The following is a 20,626-nucleotide window of genomic DNA, read 5'->3' as shown; positions in this document are numbered from 1 at the left end:
CCTAACCTAACCTAACCTAACCTAACCTAACCTAACCTAACCTAACCTAACCTAACCTAACCTAACCTAACCTAACCTAACCTAACCTAACCTAACCTAACCTAACCTAACCTAACCTAACCTAACCTAACCTAACCTAACCTAACCTAACCTAACCTAACCTAACCTAACCTAACCTAACCTAACCTAACCTAACCTAACCTAACCTAACCTAACCTAACCTAACCTAACCTAACCTAACCTAACCTAACCTAACCTAACCTAACCTAACCTAACCTAACCTAACCTAACCTAACCTAACCTAACCTAACCTAACCTAACCTAACCTAACCTAACCTAACCTAACCTAACCTAACCTAACCTAACCTAACCTAACCTAACCTAACCTAACCTAACCTAACCTAACCTAACCTAACCTAACCTAACCTAACCTAACCTAACCTAACCTAACCTAACCTAACCTAACCTAACCTAACCTAACCTAACCTAACCTAACCTAACCTAACCTAACCTAACCTAACCTAACCTAACCTAACCTAACCTAACCTAACCTAACCTAACCTAACCTAACCTAACCTAACCTAACCTAACCTAACCTAACCTAACCTAACCTAACCTAACCTAACCTAACCTAACCTAACCTAACCTAACCTAACCTAACCTAACCTAACCTAACCTAACCTAACCTAACCTAACCTAACCTAACCTAACCTAACCTAACCTAACCTAACCTAACCTAACCTAACCTAACCTAACCTAACCTAACCTAACCTAACCTAACCTAACCTAACCTAACCTAACCTAACCTAACCTAACCTAACCTAACCTAACCTAACCTAACCTAACCTAACCTAACCTAACCTAACCTAACCTAACCTAACCTAACCTAACCTAACCTAACCTAACCTAACCTAACCTAACCTAACCTAACCTAACCTAACCTAACCTAACCTAACCTAACCTAACCTAACCTAACCTAACCTAACCTAACCTAACCTAACCTAACCTAACCTAACCTAACCTAACCTAACCTAACCTAACCTAACCTAACCTAACCTAACCTAACCTAACCTAACCTAACCTAACCTAACCTAACCTAACCTAACCTAACCTAACCTAACCTAACCTAACCTAACCTAACCTAACCTAACCTAACCTAACCTAACCTAACCTAACCTAACCTAACCTAACCTAACCTAACCTAACCTAACCTAACCTAACCTAACCTAACCTAACCTAACCTAACCTAACCTAACCTAACCTAACCTAACCTAACCTAACCTAACCTAACCTAACCTAACCTAACCTAACCTAACCTAACCTAACCTAACCTAACCTAACCTAACCTAACCTAACCTAACCTAACCTAACCTAACCTAACCTAACCTAACCTAACCTAACCTAACCTAACCTAACCTAACCTAACCTAACCTAACCTAACCTAACCTAACCTAACCTAACCTAACCTAACCTAACCTAACCTAACCTAACCTAACCTAACCTAACCTAACCTAACCTAACCTAACCTAACCTAACCTAACCTAACCTAACCTAACCTAACCTAACCTAACCTAACCTAACCTAACCTAACCTAACCTAACCTAACCTAACCTAACCTAACCTAACCTAACCTAACCTAACCTAACCTAACCTAACCTAACCTAACCTAACCTAACCTAACCTAACCTAACCTAACCTAACCTAACCTAACCTAACCTAACCTAACCTAACCTAACCTAACCTAACCTAACCTAACCTAACCTAACCTAACCTAACCTAACCTAACCTAACCTAACCTAACCTAACCTAACCTAACCTAACCTAACCTAACCTAACCTAACCTAACCTAACCTAACCTAACCTAACCTAACCTAACCTAACCTAACCTAACCTAACCTAACCTAACCTAACCTAACCTAACCTAACCTAACCTAACCTAACCTAACCTAACCTAACCTAACCTAACCTAACCTAACCTAACCTAACCTAACCTAACCTAACCTAACCTAACCTAACCTAACCTAACCTAACCTAACCTAACCTAACCTAACCTAACCTAACCTAACCTAACCTAACCTAACCTAACCTAACCTAACCTAACCTAACCTAACCTAACCTAACCTAACCTAACCTAACCTAACCTAACCTAACCTAACCTAACCTAACCTAACCTAACCTAACCTAACCTAACCTAACCTAACCTAACCTAACCTAACCTAACCTAACCTAACCTAACCTAACCTAACCTAACCTAACCTAACCTAACCTAACCTAACCTAACCTAACCTAACCTAACCTAACCTAACCTAACCTAACCTAACCTAACCTAACCTAACCTAACCTAACCTAACCTAACCTAACCTAACCTAACCTAACCTAACCTAACCTAACCTAACCTAACCTAACCTAACCTAACCTAACCTAACCTAACCTAACCTAACCTAACCTAACCTAACCTAACCTAACCTAACCTAACCTAACCTAACCTAACCTAACCTAACCTAACCTAACCTAACCTAACCTAACCTAACCTAACCTAACCTAACCTAACCTAACCTAACCTAACCTAACCTAACCTAACCTAACCTAACCTAACCTAACCTAACCTAACCTAACCTAACCTAACCTAACCTAACCTAACCTAACCTAACCTAACCTAACCTAACCTAACCTAACCTAACCTAACCTAACCTAACCTAACCTAACCTAACCTAACCTAACCTAACCTAACCTAACCTAACCTAACCTAACCTAACCTAACCTAACCTAACCTAACCTAACCTAACCTAACCTAACCTAACCTAACCTAACCTAACCTAACCTAACCTAACCTAACCTAACCTAACCTAACCTAACCTAACCTAACCTAACCTAACCTAACCTAACCTAACCTAACCTAACCTAACCTAACCTAACCTAACCTAACCTAACCTAACCTAACCTAACCTAACCTAACCTAACCTAACCTAACCTAACCTAACCTAACCTAACCTAACCTAACCTAACCTAACCTAACCTAACCTAACCTAACCTAACCTAACCTAACCTAACCTAACCTAACCTAACCTAACCTAACCTAACCTAACCTAACCTAACCTAACCTAACCTAACCTAACCTAACCTAACCTAACCTAACCTAACCTAACCTAACCTAACCTAACCTAACCTAACCTAACCTAACCTAACCTAACCTAACCTAACCTAACCTAACCTAACCTAACCTAACCTAACCTAACCTAACCTAACCTAACCTAACCTAACCTAACCTAACCTAACCTAACCTAACCTAACCTAACCTAACCTAACCTAACCTAACCTAACCTAACCTAACCTAACCTAACCTAACCTAACCTAACCTAACCTAACCTAACCTAACCTAACCTAACCTAACCTAACCTAACCTAACCTAACCTAACCTAACCTAACCTAACCTAACCTAACCTAACCTAACCTAACCTAACCTAACCTAACCTAACCTAACCTAACCTAACCTAACCTAACCTAACCTAACCTAACCTAACCTAACCTAACCTAACCTAACCTAACCTAACCTAACCTAACCTAACCTAACCTAACCTAACCTAACCTAACCTAACCTAACCTAACCTAACCTAACCTAACCTAACCTAACCTAACCTAACCTAACCTAACCTAACCTAACCTAACCTAACCTAACCTAACCTAACCTAACCTAACCTAACCTAACCTAACCTAACCTAACCTAACCTAACCTAACCTAACCTAACCTAACCTAACCTAACCTAACCTAACCTAACCTAACCTAACCTAACCTAACCTAACCTAACCTAACCTAACCTAACCTAACCTAACCTAACCTAACCTAACCTAACCTAACCTAACCTAACCTAACCTAACCTAACCTAACCTAACCTAACCTAACCTAACCTAACCTAACCTAACCTAACCTAACCTAACCTAACCTAACCTAACCTAACCTAACCTAACCTAACCTAACCTAACCTAACCTAACCTAACCTAACCTAACCTAACCTAACCTAACCTAACCTAACCTAACCTAACCTAACCTAACCTAACCTAACCTAACCTAACCTAACCTAACCTAACCTAACCTAACCTAACCTAACCTAACCTAACCTAACCTAACCTAACCTAACCTAACCTAACCTAACCTAACCTAACCTAACCTAACCTAACCTAACCTAACCTAACCTAACCTAACCTAACCTAACCTAACCTAACCTAACCTAACCTAACCTAACCTAACCTAACCTAACCTAACCTAACCTAACCTAACCTAACCTAACCTAACCTAACCTAACCTAACCTAACCTAACCTAACCTAACCTAACCTAACCTAACCTAACCTAACCTAACCTAACCTAACCTAACCTAACCTAACCTAACCTAACCTAACCTAACCTAACCTAACCTAACCTAACCTAACCTAACCTAACCTAACCTAACCTAACCTAACCTAACCTAACCTAACCTAACCTAACCTAACCTAACCTAACCTAACCTAACCTAACCTAACCTAACCTAACCTAACCTAACCTAACCTAACCTAACCTAACCTAACCTAACCTAACCTAACCTAACCTAACCTAACCTAACCTAACCTAACCTAACCTAACCTAACCTAACCTAACCTAACCTAACCTAACCTAACCTAACCTAACCTAACCTAACCTAACCTAACCTAACCTAACCTAACCTAACCTAACCTAACCTAACCTAACCTAACCTAACCTAACCTAACCTAACCTAACCTAACCTAACCTAACCTAACCTAACCTAACCTAACCTAACCTAACCTAACCTAACCTAACCTAACCTAACCTAACCTAACCTAACCTAACCTAACCTAACCTAACCTAACCTAACCTAACCTAACCTAACCTAACCTAACCTAACCTAACCTAACCTAACCTAACCTAACCTAACCTAACCTAACCTAACCTAACCTAACCTAACCTAACCTAACCTAACCTAACCTAACCTAACCTAACCTAACCTAACCTAACCTAACCTAACCTAACCTAACCTAACCTAACCTAACCTAACCTAACCTAACCTAACCTAACCTAACCTAACCTAACCTAACCTAACCTAACCTAACCTAACCTAACCTAACCTAACCTAACCTAACCTAACCTAACCTAACCTAACCTAACCTAACCTAACCTAACCTAACCTAACCTAACCTAACCTAACCTAACCTAACCTAACCTAACCTAACCTAACCTAACCTAACCTAACCTAACCTAACCTAACCTAACCTAACCTAACCTAACCTAACCTAACCTAACCTAACCTAACCTAACCTAACCTAACCTAACCTAACCTAACCTAACCTAACCTAACCTAACCTAACCTAACCTAACCTAACCTAACCTAACCTAACCTAACCTAACCTAACCTAACCTAACCTAACCTAACCTAACCTAACCTAACCTAACCTAACCTAACCTAACCTAACCTAACCTAACCTAACCTAACCTAACCTAACCTAACCTAACCTAACCTAACCTAACCTAACCTCCCCCTCAGCTCTCGTGGCGGTCGGATCGTTTTGCGTGCGCTCCGCGTTTAAAAAATCGAACGAACGGGTTATTTTACGCAAAATATAAAGTGTTATATATCAAAAGGTGCGCGTTCGCGAATACTATCCGTGTGTGAAAAAAGTGCGAAAATCGAACTACTCTGTGAGACACCAGGTCCAAAAAACGGATTCTAACCTGCAAATTAGATATTCCAGACGCAACGCTGCCTGATTTTCAGCGACAACTTACGTTTCTTGAACTGCAGTTCGAAGCGCACCAGGGGCAGCTACAATCAGGTGAAGTCTCGGATTTTTCCGGGTAAAACTCACCGAGCCACAAAGGAAAAACCGAAAACCACGTGGCCACGTGCTCCTAGTTCCCGACGTCTTGGAGAAATTTCACCAACTCGAAATCGTGAACTATGTCGAGACACGTCATTTGACACTTCGAACTTCGAAATCGGAGCATCCCCCTGGAAGTTGGAAGACTTTGAAGGCACTACGAACTTAGATCTCATCCAGAGCTGAAACAAGATCTATGACGTCACCTTTTCTGGACCCCTAGATATTGCCCACCACTTGGACAATAATTGTACAAAATTTCAGGAATTTTTGACAGGTAGTTTTCGAGTTACAGAGGACATAAAAAACCTGTGACGTCACGCAGAGCCGAAAGTACCTATGACATCCTGCTCCCGGCAGCACCCTAAAGAAAACCTCCTACAAGGAAGGAAACTCCTCGGGACCAACCCCCTGAGACGCGAAGTTTCTGCACTAGAAGCTATTTGCAGAAAATTGTCAGCCACCTCCAGCTTCGGCAGCTTCCTGAGGGTGGTGTGGACTACGGAGGACCTCCGGACAGGCGGGACATCAGGGACCGGTTCACCTCCTGTGGAACAAAATTTTTAGATTGTAAGTAGGACTAAGGATAGATTTTATATAGAATTTAAGGTGGAACAAGGGTACCGGCCGGCATTACCGCTTAAGTTTGTACACCCCCTGGAGCCTCAGGGGAGCGAGATATCGCAAAAATAACAAAAAATCGGTTGTCTTGGGGACAAGCGATCATAGGGTCGACTAACATATTGGCACCCCAAAAAACCACCCCCAACGAGATTTTTTGGAAAAACGGGAAAAATTTCGGTTTTCCCGATTTCCAAAGCAGAAAACAAGGGACTTGACGGTAAATTTGGGCCGCGACCAATACCCCAGTATTTTTCCCCGTCTCGATATCCCGTTCCTAAGGCCAAAACCAGGCAAACGAAGCTGGCAAAAAACTACCCCTAAGTTTGAGGGCGAATAAAAAATCGACCGAGTGACCTATCCCTTTGTGATCTCGGGACCGGACGGCCCAAATTAAAATACTGCACCCCGGTACTTTTCCCGGCGAAATCGAAAAATTGGAACTAAATTAACAGGCTGTTTAAAATACTTATTCAAGCAGTTCGACGGCAGAGGGATAAAGTTGTTTAGGTATTTAAAAATTCCAAAAATACCTCATATCTCGTAAACCGTGCGTCCTAGCCCAAAAATAACGAAAAATTTCTACCCCCCTCCCTAACCCACCCCCCCTGCTCCGCAAACCCTAACCCTTAAACCTCCCCTCCCCCCGCACCCAACCCCTAGGGTCCCAACCCCCTACCCCTAAAATTAACTTATGACCATTATTACTTGGACTCTGAAAAATTTTTAGTAGCAAATTTTATAATTATAAAATATTAAAAAATTATTGACTATTATTTTGGCATACTCATAAATAGGTAGTATAAGGACACTTTAGGGGTAGCAACCCCCAAATTAAATAAACTGCCTTATCTCGCGAACGGGAAGAGCTACAGTAACGGGGTTTTTTGCATGCAATAGGGCTTGGTCTCGAGCAGTTTTTTTTTGGACAGAGGTGGAGACTCTACGTAGAGTCGAAACTTAAAAATTTTACATTATACGATCGAAATCGAATTGATTGACCGTGTATCTTTTAAGTTGTAAAAATACCTACCTAGTTACATTCTCATACTGACTCTAGGTAGAGAAAAATTTTGTGCGATCCAATAACAAAATTTTTTGCATACATTCCTACACACACACACACACACGCACTCACACACATATACACATACACACACATACACACATACACACACACACACACACACACACAAGTATATAAATAAAAAAACCTTCTTACCGACACTCGACGAGTCTAGAACTCGTATAGCCTGACGGAATCTGTAACAAAAAACAAAAAACAGAGATATAATTTTTTATTTATTTTATTTTGCTTATTTGTACCGTCCCTTATATAACTTATACAAACCTTTTGTGACGTCCTGTTTATATAATTATATTACGTGACATTGACGCGTCCTCACTGCAAGGAAAATAAAAATTAAATTAACGATGTACGCAAATATTAGAACCCCAGTGACCAAAAACCTAAACTCTCCTCCGAAAAACGCAGATCATGCTGGATCATCCAATACAGATGACCCAAATATTACAAGAAGCGTAAGACGAAGTGTGGGAGAATGGGAATCAGCCAAGGCCGACCAAGCCATAAAATTGAAAACACCAACATCTCCCACAAAAAAGCCATCTGAAGCCCCCCAAAAACAAAAAATACAAGGCTTTCCAAGCAAGACTGCGGAAGCTAGAGCCTGTCTTAGTAAGGCCAAATTAAATCTTGAAAATTCGAGAAATTTGAAGACTGATATAAAAATGGCAGTCTTACAAGCAGTAGAAAGGCTTTATGAGCTTGTAAAAGAGGCGGAAGGAAAAGTTACAAGGGGGCAGAAAATAGAGGAAAAGGGAACGCATAAAGAGAAAGAAGCAGAGACCAAGGAAAAGGATAAAGGTCAGGATGAGACCTTAAATGCATTAAAGAAAAAACTGGAAGAAAATTGCAGTCTCCTAAGAGAAAACTCCGAGAAGATGGAAGAGCTAAAACAAATGTTCAGGAGTCAAAAAGCGACTTATGCGGATGTGGTGGTATCACAGCCGGGGAGGCAACCCCCAAAATGCACCACATTACATTCAATAATGGTCTCATCTAAAGACGAAAACGAAACAGGCGATGGTATTCTCACGGAACTCCGGAAAACAGCCAGTGAAGATGAAGGGTGGGTGAGAGTGGAAAGAGTGAGAAAGATTAAAGACAGGAAAATTATAATGAGTTATAGAACAGAAGAAGAGAGAACAAAGGCAACACAGAGATTAAAAAAGTCAGAGGGGGAACTCGTCGTTGAAGAGATAAAAAATAAGGATCCCTTATTGATACTCTATAATGTTTTAAAGATGCATTCCGACGAGGACCTCCAAAAAGCCTTAAGAAGCAAAAATAAAGACCTCTTCCGTAACCTCAACAAAGAGGATGACAGGATAGAGGTAAAATATAAAAAGAGTGCCCGTAACCCTCACACCCACCACGTAGTTTTTTTTTTTTATTTTTATGATTGAAGTATTACTGGTGGCCCGGAGGCCTTTCCAGTTTCACCAGGACAGGTGGGCGAGCAAAGGCTCAGCCAGGAGGGGTGGGATTTGCTAACAGCTGCCCGAGCGCCTCCGAAGGAGACCTAACAACTCAAGAGTAGCTGCTTCGCGAATGAATCTACTACCGGATCGGAATCGGGACCCGCTGAGAAGATCCGGCGAGAAACTCAGCGAGCTGATTCATGGGTTAGGTTGCACGGCGAACTCTTTGTCGAGTTCGACGAGTACGGTTACCGAGGTCCCTAAGCCTGCTCCTAGAGCTGAAGGCGTCTAGTGTGAAGGTTATTGGATCTGATGGATCCGTAAGGACGTGTCTAGGGCGTCGACGGTGACTGGCTCCTGCATGATCAGGATTCGGGGAGTAGTCAGCGGCGGCTACGATAAGGCGATTATCATGACGCATAGCCTTATCGAAGTACCGTTCCGACGCTGACTTCATGTATTTCTGTATAGATTCGAGGCCCAGGTCGTCGTGTAGGTCAACGTTCCTCACGAACCACGGAGCTCCGACGGCTAACCTGCAAAAGCGGGATTGTAGAGATTGAAGGGTGTCTATGTGCGTGCGGGCCGCGTGAGCGAACACCACACTCGCGTAAGTCATGACGGGCCTTATGCAAGTTTTGTAAAGTGTCACCTTGTTCCGAAGGGACATTTTACTCCGCTTACAAATCATGGGGTAGAGTCTACCGAGAATAAACGCGGCACGGTCACGGACTGATTTTATATGCGGGCGGAATGTCATCGATGCATCCAGGGTAACGCCCAGGTACTTGACCTTCCTGGCCCAGGGTATGGATTGACTAAAGAGAGTAATCGGGGGTGTGAGATTCCTCCTCCTAATACGGGAGGAAATCCGTGTGGAGCTTCCCCTCTGAAAGAGCACCGCAGTACTTTTCGCTGGGTTGATGTCTATGCGCCATTTTCGGAACCACTGTCCTAGGGCTAGGGCTGCGCTCTGAAGCTTCTTCGCGATTAGGGACTTGTTTCTACTGGAATAGTAAACAGTCGTGTCGTCGGCGAATAAAGCTAAATGGGTCGGCGGCGACCGGGGAAAATCGTTAACGAATAAGCTAAATAGGAGGGGTGAGAGGACAGAGCCTTGCGGGACTCCAGCTGTGAGAGGTCGTGGGGAGGAGCGGGTTTCCTCGACTCGATATCGAAAAGAGCGGTTCGACAAGAAGTCCCGTATGATGAGCACGAGACTATCCGGCACGCCCATGTTGAATAGTTTGAAAATCAAACCATTGTGCCAGACTTTGTCGAACGCTTTTGCGACGTCGAAGAAGAGAGCTCCCGTGTATAACGGTTTTGGTCGATTAAGCCCCACAAGAATGTGCTCCGTGAGGCGGTGCACCTGTTGAACGCATGAGTGATTTGTACGGAATCCGAATTGTTCATCGATGAGAATGCCCTTGGATGAGACGAAGTCTCTGAGGCGTTTGTAGAGCAGACGCTCATACAGTTTGCCTAGAGACATGAGGAGGCTAATCGGGCGGTAGCTCGTCGGATGATTTTTTGGTTTACCGGGTTTATGTATGCCGATAACGTCCGCTTCTTTCCACACCGCGGGAAAGATACAGTTCGCCATAGCGGCATTGAAAATAGATGCCAACATCACGATGAGTTGGACGGGTAGAAGTTTAATAACGCGGTTGGATATACCGTCGGAACCGGGAGCCTTGCGAGGACGTAGGTCTTTGATCAAGTCTTTAACTTCCATCGGGGTGACGGGTGGTAACACATCAGAGGGTGGCAAGGAGGCTCTGCGTTCTACCTCACTGTCTACTAATTCTACATGCACAGGGTCCACGGATTGAGTGCTGGGCGTGCACTGGGTTTGCAATGTATCGGCCAGCAGCTCTGCTTTTTCGTCATCATCGAACGCCGTGAGTCGGCCTGAGGGGCCTACGAGGGGGGGCATAGTTACTACCGTATCCGATTTGAGAGTACGAGCTAAGCGGTAGTAAGACCTTTGGGAGGGCGCGAGTCCTTCTAAGAAATCAGACCATCTGGCATCTCGGACTTCGGCGATGCGAGACTTTACGTCGCGTTGTAGGGCACGCATTCGAATACGATTTTCCGCGGTAGGATACCTGTCGTAGGCGCGTATCGAGGCGTTCTTAGCTCTAAGGAGTTCCCTAATATCGTCGGACAATTTGAAGCGGTGAAGGAAGTCCTCCGCTACAACTTGTTTCGATGACACCCACCACGTAGTGCTAAAAGTGTCCCCAACCATCTGGAACCGAGCCCTGAGCATGGGGTCGCTGCACATTGATATACAACCAGTTAGAGTGGCGGACCAAACGCCACTGGTGCAGTGTACCCTTTGTCTGGGGTTCGGACATAGCAGGAAATTCTGTAAAGAAGCTTTACCGAGCTGCAGCCATTGCGGCGGACCACATATGAGGGCCGACTGTCCCGACAGACTGACAGGCATAGAGCCTACCTGCTGTAACTGCCGGAAGGCAAATATGACAACCACAGCACACAACGCTTTTAGTAGGGAGTGCCCCGTAATGGCAAAATGGGACAATATAGCACGGCGAGCAGTGGAATACCACTGCTAAAGTTAGACCAAAGAATGGACCCCCATCACCCCCCTACAGAGTTTTGCAAGCAAACCTCCAAAGGAAAAAATTAGCAACCGCTGAGTTGGCCATTGAAGCCGCTACTCGGAAAGCTGCAATAGCCTTAATTCAAGAGCCATACGTGGGCGGGGCAAAGAGTATGAAAGGATTCCGGGGCGTAAGGGTCTTCCAAAGCACTGCACAAGGAGATGGGACTGTCAAAGCTGCGATAGCTGTCTTTGATCACGACTTGGACGTGATACAGTACCCGCAACTCACCACCAATAACATCGTGGTGGTGGGGATCCGGACCAGGGCCTGGGAGATCACGCTGGTGTCCTATTACTTCGAGCCAGACAAGCCCATAGAGTCTTATCTTGAACAGATCAAAAGGGTAGAGAGAAAAATGGGACCCAAAAGGCTAATCTTTGGAGGTGACGCGAATGCCAAGAGTACCTGGTGGGGGAGCAAGGAAGATGATGCACGAGGAGATCAATTGATGGGGACTCTCGGAGAGTTGGGCCTACATATTCTAAACGAGGGAGATGTCCCGACATTTGATACGATCAGAGGAGGTAAGAGGTACCAAAGCCGCGTGGATGTGACGTTCTGTACCGAAGACATGCTGAACCTGATAGATGGATGGCGAGTCGATGAAGACCTAGTGAGCTCGGATCACAACGGTATGGTATTCAATATTAGACTCCAAAAATCAAAAAGCATCAAAATTGAAAGAACTACTAGGATATTTAACACTAAAAAAGCCAATTGGAGCCTATTTCATGAGAAGATGGCCCAATTACTGCTAGATAACAATATGACAACTTTGATAGATACAATAGACAATAAAACAAAAGTAGAATCTGCAATCAATACATATACAAACATAATAACAAAAACTTGTGAACAATCAATTCCAAAAAAGACAAGCAGAGAAATACTTACCATACCGTGGTGGTCGGAGAAGCTCGCAGAGATGAGGAAGGAGACGAACACGATGAGACGCCGCATCAGGAACGCAGCGCAGGATCGAAGACAACACGTGGTTGATGAGTACCTGAAACAAAAAGAAAAATATGAGTCGGAAGTTAGAGAGGCCCAAGCCGGGAGCTGGAAGGAGTTCTGTGGGAAGCAGGATAGGGAAGGGGTCTGGGAGGGAATATATAGGGTGATGAGTAGAGCTCGGACAAGGGAGGAAGATTGCCCTTTAACAGATGTGAATGGAGCCCCGCTGGACCCTGAAAAGTCAGCAAAGCTCCTGGCAGAGACCTTCTACCCGGAGGACCGGGAAGAGGAGGATAATGATGAGCATGCCGAAATCAGAAGGAGGGCTAAAATAAGCGAAGGTGTGCATGATGAGTATGTACCCTCGTTTACTGTTAATGAACTCAAGCATGCTCTAAAAAGTTTTAACCCAAAGAAGGCACCAGGAGCAGACGGACTCACGTCCGACATATGCACTCATGCAGTGGACCTGGACCAAAAACTCTTTCTCGGCCTAATCAATAAGTGCTTAGAGCATAGATACTTTCCGAAAATCTGGAAAGCGGCAACAGTGGTGATACTGAGGAAGTCGGGAAAGGACTCGTACACTGAACCGAAGTCGCACAGGCCGATTGGTCTTTTGCCTGTACTGGGAAAGCTGTACGAGAAGATGCTGGTGGCCCGACTCAAGTACCATCTATTACCGAGGATGAGTACTCGCCAATTCGGCTTCATGCCCCAAAGGAGCACCGAGGACTCCCTTTATACACTAATGCAACATGTAAAAGAGAAACTAAAGGAAAAACGCATTATTACCATAGTGTCATTGGATATAGAGGGAGCCTTCGATAGCGCGTGGTGGCCGGCTTTGGAGGTCCGATTGGCTGAGGAAAAGTGTCCGGAGTACTTGAGACGGGTCATCAGCAGCTATCTCAGCGATAGAAGAGTCTCAGTGCGCTACGCAGGCGCTGAATATGAAAGGGCTACCAGCAAGGGTTGCGTGCAGGGATCCATCGGAGGCCCAATTTTGTGGAACTTGCTCCTCGACCCATTAATTCACCAACTTCAAGCCAGAGGTGAATACATACAAGCATTTGCTGATGATGTGGTCCTGGTCTTCGATGGAGACTCTGCACTGCAAATAGAAAGACAGGCAAACACCTCCCTCGAACATGTTCAAGCGTGGGGCGTCCGAAATAAGCTCAAATTCGCGCCGCACAAAACTTGTGCGATGACAATAACGCGGAGGCTAAAGTACGACACACCACGCTTGAACATGGGCGGAACGGAGATCGCCACCTATAAAGAGCTCCGGATCTTGGGGCTCACTATCGACGATAAGCTCACATTCAACACACACGTTAGGAATGTATGTAAAAAAGCTATCGGAATGTATAAAATCCTCGCGCGTACAGCCAGAGTTGGTTGGGGGTTGAGTCCTGAGGTTATCAGGGTGATATATGTGGCGGTAGTAGAGCCTACAGTGCTGTACGCGGCTGCAGTGTGGCACGAATCGGTATATAAGCTGGGAGTCCAAAAACAGCTAAACGTTATTCAAAGGGGCTTCGCTCAAAAACTTTGCAGGGCATATCGCACGGTCTCCCTGAACTCGGCACTGTTAATGGCTGGGATACTCCCTTTGGATCTTCGAGTTCGAGAGGCAGCCTCTCTATTTGAGGCCAAGAAGGGGGTATGCCAGTCATGGCTTGGGGACAGAGAGATCGAGCGAATGTCATCAGCGATGGATGCCCCTCATCCCGCAGAGCAACAGAGTCTGGAGTTTGGCAATCTGGTAGACGAAGAACAATACAACAATCTCAACCACCTTGACGTGAGAATTTTCACGGACGGGAGCAAGATTGAGGGCCGAGTCGGGGCCGCTTTATCCATTTGGGATGGTGAGGTCGAGATAAGGTCCCTCAAGCTTGCTCTCGCACCCTACTGTACCGTCTATCAGGCCGAACTCCTGGCTCTGAGCTATGCGGTTAAGGAAGCCCAGCTCCGAAACGGGTCTACTTTTGGGGTCTTTAGCGACAGCAAAGCGGCACTCCTCACAGTCATAAATCACGGTTCCCTCCATCCACTAGCCGTAGACATAAGAAAAATGTTAAAACAATGCGCACTGCAAAATAAGACCGTTGCCTTATACTGGATTAAGGCACACGCGGGATTGGAGGGAAACGAGCGAGCAGATCAACTCGCTAAGGAAGCCGCTCTGCTGTCGAAAAAGAGCCCAAATTACGACCTGTGCCCCGTTTCATACGTCAAGCGAATCATCCGGAGTGGTTCGCTTGACGAATGGAACAGGCGATATCGGGATAGCGACAGAGCATCAGTCACTAAAATGTTTTTTCCGGATGCAGTAGCGGCGTACAGCACTGTAAGAAAGATGAGGATAACTGGGCACATTACCCAGTTCACTACGGGGCACGGAGGGTTCTCCGAATACTTGGCTAGGTTCAAGTGTAAGGGGGACCCCTCGTGTGCCTGTGAACCTGGCATGCCGGAAACGGTTGAACACCTGCTGACCAGTTGTCCCATTTTTGGGAAGCAGAGGTTTGAGCTTGAAAATAAAATAAACAAAATCGTAAATAAGGAAAATTTGTGTAAATTGATTGTTGAAAAGTATACTAAGGAATTGTTTATAGATTATGCTGTACAAATAGTAAAAGTAGTGAATAAGAAAAACAAAGAATGAAATTATGTTATCACAATATCGTGAGTATATTGTAGAGTAGCATTAATGGAAGAAGTTAAAATAAATAGTAGTTAAGTATAGCGTAAGATATAGTCAGTAAGAAAAAATTGTAAGTAAATTATTATGTAGATTAAGAAATTGTAATAAAAGTAAACTGCCCATCCCATAACATCCTAGACCCCAAGTTAAGATTAGAATTAAAGTATGAATGAGAAGAACGAAAGTACGAGAGGGATAAATGATAGAACTGGAATGGTAATAGAGGACGGAATGCCTGAGAAGACCCTAGACTAAGCAACAAAAATGAAAGACCTTATGTCCAGCCTTCAAAGCTTTGCACCCTTGCAGAGAAAAGAGTAAAAAAAAAAAAAAAAAAAAAAAAAAAAAAACAAATCCTCATGGATACCAAAAGGCCCGGGCCAGATGGCATGCCCGACTCTACTGAGAAGGTGGCTCAGCATCCTACGGACTAAAACCCCCTTCCGTTTGTTCTCCCGTCCTCTCTAGAACCGCCTGAGCATTCCTTCAGAGAGGCTTTTGTCTTTATATTATCTTTATATTATTATAGGTTTGTATGTGTTTATATTGTCTTTATATTATTATTATACATCATTTTAGAGATTATTACATTATTTTAGATTATTATAAATTATTATTATTATTATACATTATTAGGTAGATTCTTGCCTTAGTCTTTCGTCCTTTTCCCGCACTCTCATTATCTCTTTGAGCATTCCCGCATATTTATCCCATTCCTCTTTACTATGGATCATTCTCACCATCAGGTTTTCCACAGTCACCTTTCCGTCACTTCCTTCCGTTTTCTCTCTTAGTTCTGAGAACTTTATGCATTGAAATAGGGCATGTTCCGGTGTGTCAACATGTTCGCAGTATGGACAACTTGCGCTTTCTGCTTTCCCTATTGCATGCAGGTAAGTGTTGAAAACTCCATGCCCACTTAGGGCCTGTGTCAGCAGTCTGTCGGTTTCGCCATGTTTCCGTCCCATCCAGAGCCTAAGGTTGGGTATGATTGTACGAGTCCACTTACCTTTTCCCTCCTTCTGCCAGTCTCGTTCCCATTCTTTTATTGTATGTGCTCTTTCCTCTTCTCTCGTTCTTGTCCCCTCGTGGTAGTAGCGTTGCCGTTCCTTTGCTAGCCGTTCTATCGGTATCAGGCCCGCTATCACCAAGACGGCGTCTAGCGATATGGTACGGTAAGCTCCACAGATGCGTATTGCCAGCTGTCGTTGCACTTTGCTATACATGTTCCTGTACTTCGCTACATTCATTACCCTTGCCCACACCGGTGCTCCATATAACATCACAGATTGTATCGCGGATGCCAATAGTCTGCGCTTGCTTGACCTCGGCCCTCCTTTTCTGGGCATAATTTGGCCAAGGGCGGCCGTCAATCTTTCGGCTTTACCCGTTGTTTCCTCAATGTGTTTACCGAACTTCAAACTTTTGTCAAACCACAACCCAAGGTATTTAAGTTTGTCGGTTGGAACCACCCTGACGCCCTGGAGGGTAAAGCAGATCTCGCTCAGCTTCCTTCGCCCACTTAAGACAATTGCCTCGGTCTTTTCTGGGGCCAAGTGTAGCCGCTTCTGCTTCATCCAAGCGCTGATCTTTTCTAGAGCTACGTTCGTTATTGACATCAGTTCTGCTTCCTTCTTTGCTGACACCACCAGAGCTAAATCGTCAGCAAAGCCTATTAATTTTGCCCCGTCCCCCAGTTCGAGGCGCAGTACCCCATCATAGAGTATGTTCCACAGCGTGGGGCCCAGTATCGACCCCTGCGGAACACCACCGGTAACCTTTTTCTCTACAGCCCCTCCCTCGGCGTCTGTCAGTATGATACATCTGTCCTGGAGGTAGCTGTTTATGATATTATAGATGTATTGAGGCATACCTATTGCAGCCATTTCCTCCAGGATGAGCTCCCACGATGCAGAATTGAAAGCATTTCGGACGTCGAGGGCCACTACTGCGCAGATTCTTCTGGTGCGGTGGGTTCCTCGTCTCGCGTCTTCCGCTATCTCAAGTAGCTTGTTGGCTGCATCCACTGTGGACCTCCCCTTTCTGAACCCGTACTGTGAATCTTGTAAACAGTCCGATTGCACTAGTTGTTTTTCTATTCTGCCTAGGATCAGCGACTCCAGCAGCTTTCCGTAGCAGTCCAGTAGACATAGCGGCCTGTGCCCCGCAGGATCTTCAGCGGGTTTGCCTGGTTTTCTTAGCAGGACTAGTCTGGCTGTTTTCCAGCTGTTGGGGAAGACGCCAGACTCCAGCACCTTCTGCAACACAAACCTTATCCTGTCTGGAATTACTGCTACTGCTAGAGTCACTATCTCCGGCGGTATCCGGTCGGGCCCTGGGGCTTTCCTGAGCTTTATGCGAGCTTTTAGTTGGATGATCTCCTCCTCGGTCACCTCTGGGAACTCCTGTGACGGTTTCGTTTTCCGTTCGAAATCTATGTGTTCCGGGAAGAGGCCATCAGCTATGCTTTGAATTTGGGCCATGCCCATATTTATCGGTGAGTTTCCGCGTAGCTTTTTTGACACTATTTTGTATCCCAGTCCCCATATATCATTGTCGACTTCCTCGCACACTTCCCTCCATTTATCGTCTTTCGCTTTCCATATTCGTCTTTGTAGCTCCAGTTTCGCTTCCTTATACTGCTTTTTGTGTTCATTTTCTTCGTTACTTTCCCTGTCTTTCCCTTTTCCTAGCTTTTTGTTATTCCTTGTGTACTTCCTTCGGCATTTCAAACACTCCTTCCTTGCTTCCGCAATTTCCTTGTTCCACCAGTAGACTCCTTTCTTCTTGCGGTTGTTTTGCTTTGGCATAGAAGCGTCACACGCTGCCGTCGTAGCCTGCACCAGTTCCATGGGAGTCGAGATCTGCGCTCCTTTCATGCTTTTACTGAACTTATCTACGTCCAGCCTTTGGAGGTTCCACCTTTTCATCTGTGCATGGCACTGGGATAGAGGCAATACATGCTTTATCTCGTAGGCTATATATTTATGTCCGCTCATGGTCTCCTCGTCGAGCACTTGCCAATTACTGATCTTGCCTGCCAGCGTTTCAGAGGCCATGGTGATGTCGGGCCTGGATGTTCTGTCTCCTCTTTCAAAAGTTGGGGTCACGCCTTCATTCATGATGACAGTGTCGAGGTCCGCCACCATTTCCAGCAGGTAGTGGCCCCTTTTGTTGGTTACTTTACTGCCCCACGCTCTCGATGCAGAGTTAAAATCTCCTGCCACTAGGATCGGTGTCTTTTGTTTTTTAAGTAGTGTCCAAAGCTCATCGACGTCAGCTTTGAACTCCTCAAAACTGCAGTTGGGAGATATGTAACAGCTGAACGCGGCAAAGTGCTTCATCTTGAACCCAACAAATCCCTTCCCCCTATAAATTTCAGAAACCGTCAGTGTTTTATTAAGAATCACTAGGGCTGCATCTCCCCTGGTGTCGCACTCCCATCCAGCAGCTTTTGCCAGCTTTCTATTGGGTTCAGCTAGCATCACGAGATCCGCTTTCATTTTGCTCGCAGTTGCCAGAAGTAGGTCGTGCGCGGCTTTCCCTCGGTCTATATTTATCTGTAACACTTTAAAAACCATTTTTGTTATAGGTTTGACTTCGCTTCGCGGTTTCCAATGCCTCCCGGAAGAGTGGGCATCTACCGGTGCCAGCTGTGTGTCCTTTTTTACTACACAGGGGACAGAATTGCTCATTTACGCAAACGCCAGCAATATGGCCCGCTTCCGAGCACCTCCTACATGCCTTACTCCTGTCCTCACCGTTGCAGTTTTCCGCTTTGTGGCCATATTCCCAGCACCGGTAGCATCTCAGCAGTTCAATTCTTTCATGAATGTGGCATATATTTAGCCCTACTCTTATCTTCCCACCCGCAAGCAGCCTTCCTGCATCCTCTTCATCCAGGATCACTGTTGCCGTCTGGTTTCCACCGCCCATCGGTCTCAGTGATCTTATCTCCAAGCTGTCTACTTTTTTTATCAAGTTTGTCGACTTTAAGTCCTCCCTTACTTCCTCCATTTCCACCGAGCTGTCCATTCCCTTTATGTGTATTACTTTTTTTTTGCTCCCCCCAGTTCTTCTTACCTTTCTGTCTCGCATCATTTCTCTTATTTTCCCTGTCATCTCCTCAATATTTCCCATCACTCTTACCAGTACTTGTCCCTTGGCTGTCTTTTTTACACCTTTTATGTTTTCTAGGGATGCGGTCCCTTTTATTCCTTCTTTTAGCCTCTTTACGGTGTCCGCATAAGTAGTTGTCCCTCCTTCTATGACTATTACCTCGTCCCGTTTTCTTGTTTCCGTATTGTTTGTATTTTCTCCTTTTTTAGGTGTCCTTAATTCTAGTTTGATGTCCTTTCCACGGAACAGTACTTCTAACATCTTCCTTGTTACACCTGTATCGATTCCTTGGGGCTTTATAATCGTTAGCTCTTTGTTTCCCATCTCTTCCACTATTTTGGTTAATTCTGACAGAAGCTCATACATGTCCTTTTGACTTCGGCCGTCCTGTTTGGTCGCATCATGGAACATGATCACAGCACTCGTTTTGTCTGTCTGTCTCCCCTCTTTTGTTTTGATGGTGGTTTCTCGTTCCACCGTCACGTATGCTCCTCCTGCGCATGCCATTTTCTCGCCCTTAGTCACTTCTGGATATCGGCTTAGCACCCTCCTTGTCAGCCTCGAGTGTGCTTTCTCCCTCTCATCACAGAAGTAGACTATACAGTCGGTGGTTCTCAGGAAAATGTCTCCATGGCCTATCTTTGTCCTTTTGTAACTGTCCTGCGTCCAGTCCATGCTTGAAACTTTCGAGAAGTCGTCATAGCTGTCAATCATCTGATCGTCAAGCTTGAAAAGTTGGTTCTCTCCAGTCTCGCGTTTATGCAGTGTCTTAAGTTCCTTAATTTCTTGTTCTAGTCTCCTGATCTTTTCTTCTTGCTCCTTTTTGTAAGCTTCAAACTTTTGCTCCATTTCTGATGGTTTATTTGTATCGTCCTTGTATCTTATAGTTACCCGCTCCATCAGTCCTGGGAGGTCAATCAGTAAGTCTTTAATTTGCCGATGCACATTTTTATTTTCTTTCCCAAACTTTACCAACTTATCTATTTTAGTTTTTAGTTTCAGGTACTCCACTGGTGGCTCTGCTTCAACGGGTTGGATCACTATCGGACTGGACAGTTTTTTCCGCTTTTTTGGCCTCATTGGTGTAAATATATATAAATATATATGCATAATATATACATAAATATATACATAAATGAGCAAAATGTTATTTACCCCGAAAAATAAAAACAATAGTAGGTTAAAGTAGCGGGAGTCCCACCCGGCTAA

Source organism: Bombyx mori, chromosome 5 (genome assembly GCF_030269925.1).
Source record: "Bombyx mori chromosome 5, ASM3026992v2".
NCBI classification, from domain to species: domain Eukaryota; kingdom Metazoa; phylum Arthropoda; class Insecta; order Lepidoptera; family Bombycidae; genus Bombyx; species Bombyx mori.
The sequence above is the reverse complement of the archived record's forward strand: the minus strand, read 5'-3'. Positions refer to the sequence as shown.